General features: G+C 29.0%; 1 long non-coding RNA gene across 1 annotated transcript; it reads left to right on the forward strand.

Moving 5' to 3' along the window:
- Positions 1 to 7,685: 7,685 nt before the first annotated feature.
- On the forward strand, positions 7,686 to 8,253 carry LOC120183660. The gene is made up of 4 exons (XR_005521957.1): positions 7,686 to 7,784; positions 7,865 to 7,978; positions 8,064 to 8,145; positions 8,237 to 8,253. It is a non-coding gene; the product is annotated as an uncharacterized LOC120183660 (long non-coding RNA).
- The last annotated feature ends 825 nt before the right edge of the window (positions 8,254 to 9,078 follow it).

Consider the following 9,078-nt stretch of genomic DNA (forward strand, 5'->3'; position numbering starts at 1 on the left):
TATAAATTCATGCATTCAGCTCAATAAAAAACAGATTAGACGTTTACCTCAATAAAAAAAAACATTTTATTATCCTAATAATGGTATTGTTCACTAATTAAGAATTCAGTTATGCCCATGAGATACAGCTGACCCATTAATATTTAGGCCCAATTCGGGTAAATATCTTGCACGTGCTATTTATTGACTTTAAAAACAAAAACAAAAATCAATTTTGAAGAGATTCATGTTTTAAATCGAATTTAATTAGTTCGAGTTATGAAATAAATCGAATTCAGATATTTTTAATATTTAATTTGACTTTTAAATTTACAGAGAAATCATGTGCTTTCACTTTAATTTTCATACAATCTAGTAACAATTAACATGCCTACATTCGAATTTAGAACACTCCATCGTTGTTTTCATATTATTAATTATTATTAACAGAATTATCACTTTCAAGTTAATTACTACATCTAAAAAAGTAAAAAAAAAAGGTAAACTATATATTTAGTCATCCAACATTCAACATATTTTTGTTTTAGTCACAAAACTTTCCAAATTTTTAGTTTATCACTAAAATTTTAAGTTTCACTCATTTTAGTTAATAGACCATTAAATGTGTAACGTCAGCACCAAAATGTTACATTTATGTGCGCTTTATTTACGAAGTTTGACTAGAGTTTTAATATTTTTGCACTTATAAGGCAAATTTAGTGATTAAATGGATGGTTGTTATCTCTAAAAGTCTCAGATTTGAGCACAACGTTTGTAAGGGTGTTTGAACATTCTTTATTAAATGGTTGAAAGTTTTATTAACAGATACTATCTTATAATCACATTTGACTAATCCAAAAAAAAAATTAACCTTCTTCCTCATGGTCAGCATCCTCCCCCGTCGTAATTTGACTGTTGCCAGCCATCATTTACAATGTAATTAGTGTTATAAAAGTTGAGATTTCAAAAGAATTAAATTCCGTATTCCTTACAAAAACATTATAAAGATCTTTCTTTCTAAATCGTTACACATGATTGAGCTCGTAAACTATAAATTGATGTGTTAATTTCACATACACAATAAATGAACTTAAAAGACTAGTACAGTATAAACTGATAAATTTTCTTACCCTGATAAGATTAAACTTTTAAGATTCCAAAAAATTTAATTAACTTAATAAGTAAATGCTATTTTTAGATTTTTTATAGTCTCAAGCTCTTTTTTAACAAAATAAAAAACCCAATTATCTCAAGTTCTCAACCCCCATTCTATTTTTAGTAAGTGATCAACCTATAATTACCCCTCCTCATTTCCATTATAAATACACCAAAATGAGAATATATCCCATTTCACTTGTTCTCTCCATCCCGACTATGACATAAAAATTAGAAATTTATATATGATCATGTCCTATCTTAAAATCTACTGCAGTTCAACCTGACCAGAGTCAATACCATATTTATCGTATAATAACTCATTTTTCACTAAATCCTAAATTTTCTCCCAAACCAAACAACATATGCACGAGCACCCAAATTTTAAACAAAAAACTTATCATCCACTCAACAATATGAGCACGCAGATGTCAAAACCAAAAACCATCACCACAATAAAATTAGAAAAAGGCTTGACTCGTCTAAAAATTAAAACCAATATCAAATACCAAACAAAAAACAAAACACCTCGCCAGATTTTAAATACAAAATTCGATAAAAAAAATATGCAAACTATAAAATTAAATATAAAAAGGACATACTTTTGTAAATATACAATGGGCTCAAAGGAATTTGAATAAGAAATTTAAGAAACAAGTTTTATATTGAAAAAGAAATTTGATGAGAAAAAAAAGGTTAGAAAGCATAAATAATACATAAAACAAAATCAATGAGGAATTAATTTGAGGGAGAATGAAGGAAGGAAGAAAAAAAAAAGACGAGAAGTGGAGAACGCATAAGGAAAGGGAATGAGAAGAAAATAAATAGAAACTCTAAAATAGTATTTTCGTAAATATGTTAAATAATATATATATATATAAATGATTTAAACATATTTTTAATCAGGTCGGGTTGTCCCAAATCCATCTATTTGGAGTAATATTTCCAGCAACTTGTACAAAAATATCCGTCTCTCTCTCAATTTGTTTTTTCTCGGAATCTACAAAACTAAAAATAAAGTTGACTTTATCTTATTTTGATATGTAATTTTAATCTTTTGATTAGCGTGTAATCAATATATATTATTTTTTTTCTTCTTCACGACCTTTTACCACTCGAATTTAAAAGAAAATATATCGATACAGATGAATCAAGAGAAAAGTTTCATCACTTTTGCATAAGTTTACCCAAAACTTAATTGGCATTAAAAACACGGTGAGCCAGAAGAGGCAAATCCATGTAAAAATATTGCATACAAATATAAAGGTTTATTGCATATGGCATTTATTATTGTTGAATGTTGCAGATAACGTCTAAGAGCATTACAATTACATGCATGGAGGAGAAATATTCTGCAGCTGAGCATGGGGAATCGGAGAACCGTTCTCTCCGCCTGATATTGGCGTAGGGTCCCAAACACCATAATCATCTGCGAAACGATGAACTTTCTCATAATCCTCTACGCCCGCTCCCACCTGCTTCTTGTTTTCAATCTGAAGAAGATGAGATGCTGGTGACGACATTGATTCATCAGTTGCTATCAAGGGGATCATCAATGTCATTATAACCATCATTGTCACGCCAAAATTGTGCATCACTGATCTCCCACTTAACCTAGACATGCTTATCTTATGTTGTGCCTGGGATGCAACCTCTGGTATCTACATGTCATGTGTTTTCATTTTAATAATACTATATAATAATAATGGTAATAATTTATAAGTGTTAGAGTTTGTATCGCGTTGGCTTGACTGGAAACATAGCCATTGCTTGAGTTTTAATTGATTTTCTATCTCATCATGCCTAATAGATGATTCAAGTCATCGGTTTTGCATGTGCTAAATATTTGTGAGCTAATTCTTTTAAGTCAGTTTTGTTGCTGGCAGGGTTTCAAATCTCGGTCCAAAAACGTGATGGCGCCCGCGAAATAGCGATTTAGCCGCCGTCCGAGTTACCCGCTATACCCGTAATAGCATCCAATAGCGCCCGTGACGGCTGCAATAGCGCCCGCGACGGCCACAATCACAGTAAACCCGAAATGACTGAAAACGAGACTGTAACCGCAATTTAAAACTCTGGTTGTTGGTTTAATCCATTATGTTGTTTTTACCGAAAAGATACGAGAAATAGTTATATTTTTTTATAAAAAACAATTATACTTACCATTAAAGAATTACACCTTGTTAAAAAGTTCAAGAACCTGTGAGAATAATCAAGTGGTCTCCTAGTTAAAAGATTGTATTCTTTTCTTTGGAGCTCTGGATTGAAAAGCTATATATGGTATAGGATTGAAAAAGAAAATTTCAACATTTATTAAACATAACCTAAACATTAATTAAGCATCATTTAATCTCATAACCTTAAACTTTAAAGAATGAATCAGAGTAATCGTAAGTTTTTCTTTTTAACTCATACTATCTCATTTTATTAAAATACAATTTTTTTTATTAATATGAGGTAAGTACAAAACAATATATGTATAAAGATTGTTACTCTCAATCATTTGACATTGAACGCTCACACTCCTGATATTCATGGTGCTCGTACCCGTGATCTCTATGAACAACAACAATTCATTTACTACCGAAGTCACTTGGTTCGTGCAATAATATAATTATTAAATATTATTTTATTAAACAATTAAATGTTATTAAAATACTCTAATCTAATTTATATAAACATTTAAATTGATTTCAATTAGATACAATTATAATATGGAATAGATTACAAGTACTTAAAGCATTTAAATTTTGTTTCTACTTATTTATTTTTGGATGTTAACATGATTTTGATTTGTTGTATACCTTTTATATAATCTATATTATTAATTAAGTGTGTGATTGAGTTAGTTTCATAAGTTATTTGATTATCTATACAGTTCTAAAATATTTAAAATGTAATATTTAAAAAATAATTATCACTTAAAAACTCTTAAAATTAATTATAACTTTGCGTTATATTAATTTTGCGACAACGGCTTTATATTAATTTTGCGTTTATTTATAACTTTGGTCTCTAACGGTCCCTTCAAGGCTCTTCACTTTGAAGCTAAGGACCGAACAAAAATCAGGGTTGAGATAATTTATTAGCCTCAAATCTCAATAAACCATTAGGGAAAAAACACCTCAATAAAATTAAAAAAATTAATTTTAATAAATTTTTGGATTAATTGTATAGAATGTCCCAAAATTATCTCCTAAATTTTTAACTGATTCACAAAATTTAAAATATTTTAATGAAATCCTTATAATATCATTGTGTAATCTAAATCTTTTTATTAATTTGACTATTATATTTAAACTTTATCATACGGTTTTAAATATATTTTATGTTAAATCTAGATTAACGTTTTATATTTAAATTGATAAAAAAATATTAAAATTTTAAAATTTTAACATCACATTTCGTTAACATTTAATTTGGTCAATGATGATTTTCTTTAACAAAAATGTTAATCGATTATTTTGTAAAACGAGGGCGTAATTAATTACAACAATTTTATGAGGAATAATTGGTTTTTGTTTTCATTTTTTTTATCGAGGGTCTTTTTATCATTAAACCATAAAAAATCCAATAACAAAAAAAAAAAAAAACAAGAAGAATGTGAATAAAATTTAGGCAAATGGTAATTGAGGTTTTTGTACTTTTTAAAAAACGAACGTGACTCTTGATTTATTTTTGTACTCAATGTGATCCTCAAATTTAGAAAAATAATATAATGTGACTCTTTGATCAACAATTTTCGTCGTTAACCGTTACGATGTTGATATGACACTTCACGTTACTGACATGACGGTCTACAATGTTAGTGTGGCGATCCATGGTGACTGCTGATGATATGACAAATGTGTCAAATTAGTTTTTTATTGAGTTCGAGGGTCAAATTGATTTTTTAAAGTCCAGGGGCTTATTTGATTTAAAAAAATAAAAATATATAAAATATAAAAATATTCAAGAAATTAAATATAATAAAATATCAAAAATAAAAATTAAATTAATGAAAATTAAATATATATTAATATTTTTTTATCTCAAACTTAACCTGATTTTTATTTATATAATTTTAAACTCATTTATCCTTCATAAATTTTATTTTATATATTTACCTCTATTTATCTTAAACTCCAAATTTCCTTCTAATTCTATTTCACTAAATTTTTTTATAAAATTGAATTAAATAAATCTTATAAAATCTTATAAAAATAAATTTTAAAAGTTATGAATTTTTTTTTGTTAATTATTATGAAATTTTATTATTTTAAAATTTATAAAAAAATAATTTCACAATTAAGAGGAGCATTCTATTGAATATAACAAGGGTCTCAAGTACCTTTTTGTTATAAAAAAGAAAAAGAAAAAGGAAAATTGACTTACCCATTAATTTCCATTAGATACAACTTTATAAAGTTAAAGTGAATATGGACTCCATGCATTTGAAGTTTTTTTTCACCCCCAATATTTATTTATTTATTAAATTTTTTCAAGAAATAACAAATTCGTCTCTACAAAATAAAAATAAAATAAAACTCACATTAGAATTGACATATACGAACATAAAAATTTATTATAATTTTTTTTAAAAATTGATATTATAAATATAGAATATAATAAATAATATTATTTATAAAAAATAATAAAATATTTTTAAAATATTAGAATAATTTATTTAACATTATTTATGTCAATATTGTTATTAAAATATTATCTCTATAATTTTATAAATAAAAATATTCAGATTATTATATTTTATTAAAATAAAATAAAATAATTATAAATTATATTAATTATTGCATTCTAAAAATTATTAATTAATATATTTTAAATATTCAATAATTCAATAATGTTATTTTTATGAAATAATAATAAAAGCTCAGGTTGTGGGATGGCGAGTGTGTTAATAAGAGACGCTATGAAGGTGAAAACAGTAATCGTCGATGTTCATATTATAATTAGAATAAGCCGTTATTTTTGAAAGGTCGGTACGGATCCAAGTCAGAAAGGGAGGGGAAGAACAACGGCCATTTCATTTTAGCGTTGGCATTGCCAGTGTCAGTTTCTTCAACTCTCTTTCTCTCACGCAAAACGAAATGTTATGTTCAGAGAGAGATAAGATTTTAACTGTTAGCTGAGTTAATCATTTGTTTCTTTCTTTTTTGTTTTTCTCAGATTTCGGGAATTTGATTCATCCATTTCTAGCTGTTCTTTAGAACGTTTTTTGGGATCATTTTTAATAACCGCAAATGCCTTCCTCTGTTTAAAAAGGAGGGAGAATTTAAAGTTTAGTAAACCCTCATTCCTCTTTTCATTTTTTATCCTTTCTTTACTGACAGACTGTTGATTGATTTGAATTGCTAGTTGAAGCGTTTTGGATATGATTCTCTCTTCATGTTTCGATTCTTGAATTGAAGCGCGCCACGGTAAGAGGATTGTTCGAATCGCATTAATTTCATTTATATGTTCAAAATTTTGAATTGCTTATCATTCACCATTAATGTTGATGTTAATTCTTACGTTTTGATTTGGAAGGATCAATGGAACATAAAAGTAATTGAAATTTGTCCCGAGAGATGGAACTACAGAGAAAATGGCTTCGAAACGGAGGAACGACATGATTTCTGATTCTAAATCTTAGATACGGTGCGTTTAAAGGAAATTTAGGGAGGTTCAGAAAGAAGGAAAAATAGAAAGGTTAGGATAAGAGAGAAACGGGAACAATGAATGAGGAAGCGGAATTAATTCAAGAGCAAGGAGAGAGAATTTTTGTTTCCGTTAGAGTAAGGCCATTGAACAATAAAGAGAGAGCACGGCACGGTACATCTGATTGGGAATGCATTAACAATGACACCATCGTTTTCAAGAGCAGCTTGCCTGACGCTTACACATTTGGTAACATTTGGTTGTGTTTTAATTATTGAACTGTTACGACCCCAAGCCTCGTTGCATCATGTTGTCAATGCATAATTAGGAATTGTCTTGTTTGAGTATTCATAAGTTCATCAATGTCAAACAATTGGTATCTGTTATATGTTATTGACTATGACCATCATGAAATTTTATTTGTGCTCACCCGTATAAAAATTTTGTATTGTTAATATATATATGTGTGTGTGTCCACTCCCAAAAATATTTTTAGATTTGCGAATGTCTGGAGTGCATTCTCGTGTGTTAGGACGTTGGGTCCAAATTCATGGAGATGTATTCAAGGTTAAAGGACAATTTCATATTATGTATACATGACAAGATTCAAAGAGCTAGACCAGACACAAGCAGTTCTTTGTTTTTTGTTTTTTAATTTGGGAATTGAGATTGACTTCTAATCATTGTAATTTTCTCTTCTTTTTTTTTTTTGAATAGACAGAGTTTTTGACTGTGACTGCCCTACGAGTCAAGTGTATGAGGAAGGAGCTAAAGACGTAGCACTTTCAGTAGTACATGGTATTAATTGTAAGTATTCTTCTTTTTCTACACCACCCGACAAAAAAAACAATTTCCAGTTATTTATAACCATAAAATAATGTAAATGTTTTTACTGATTTTTTATTTTATTCAGTGAGCATATTTGCATATGGGCAGACAAGTAGTGGAAAGACATATACAATGAGGGGATCACCGATTATGCAGTAGCGGATATATATGACTAAATAAAAAGGGTAATGTGATAAATTTTGGATCACCTTTTCATACTCTTATGTGGCTTGGAAATGACATTTTGTTCTGACCAATATCTTAGCATCAAGAAAGAGAATTTTTGGTGAAATTCTCTGCCATGGAGATATATAATGAAGCTGTGAGAGACCTCCTTAGCTCGGATACTACCCCACTCAGACTCCTAGATGATCCAGAGGTCAAAATTTTCTCCTTCTTTATCTTTCTGCTTGTCGTTTTGCATGAGCATTAACCTTTATATAGTGTTGTTTTCACTTCAACAGAGGGGAACCGTTGTGGAGAGACTAACTGAGGAAACTATAATAGACAAGGAACATCTTCAGGAGCTCCTTTCAATCTATGAAGGTTAAGTGTTTATAAAACACCATTGGTCCATCTCATTTTCTTTGCATCATTGGATGACATTTTTTGTGTATTTTGGCAAATTTTTGCGCAGCACAAAGGCAGATAGGATGTATAATCAAAATAGAGTAAAAACTCTAATTGATCTAGAAGAAGAAAAACTCTCTTTAGAATAATCTCACAAAATTAAAAAATGGAAGAACTCTTAAGAAAGCTTTCAAATGCTTATAATTAAGCTTTGATTGTTGGATGATAAAACTCAAATAAAAGTAGGGTATTTATAGGTTACAAGAAACAATTTAAACCACTCATTAAAATAATCACTAAATAATCTAAACCATTGAAATTAAAAACATGAGAAAAATACTTAATTTTCACCTAACTAAATTGATTTAAGCAATGACATCAAAACTAAATTGATGTAAGCAATGACATCAAATTAATTTAGGTGTGAACTTATTTAGGTTAATATTGAATTTTCAACACTCCCTCTCAATGTTAGCCTCCATTCTTTGAATCACGCCATGACGATGACGAAAATGTTCAAACTTTCCAACACTCAAGCTTTTTGTAAACAAGTCAGCAATTTGCTCATCTGTCTTGATTTGCCTCATACCAATCTCTTCTTGCAAAACTTTTTCCCTAACAAAGTGGTAATGTACTTCCACATGTTTAGTTCTTGCATGAAAAACAAGATTCTCTGCCAGCCGAATTGCTGATTGGTTGTCACAATACAACGAAATTGCATAATCTACTGGTTGATGTAGATTACTCATCAACTGTATCAACCATGTACTCTCTTGAGCTGCCATTACTGCTACTCGATACTCAGCTTCAGTGGTTGGCAATGATATCGTTGGTTGTCTCTTACTACACCAAGAAATTATTCCGGAGCCAAGCTTAAACACATACCCAGTTGTTGCTCTCCTGGTGTCA

The sequence above is a fragment of the Hibiscus syriacus genome, unplaced genomic scaffold (assembly GCF_006381635.1).
Source record: "Hibiscus syriacus cultivar Baekdansim isolate YM2019G1 unplaced genomic scaffold, ASM638163v2 tig00003725_pilon, whole genome shotgun sequence".
Classification (NCBI taxonomy): Eukaryota; Viridiplantae; Streptophyta; class Magnoliopsida; order Malvales; family Malvaceae; genus Hibiscus; species Hibiscus syriacus.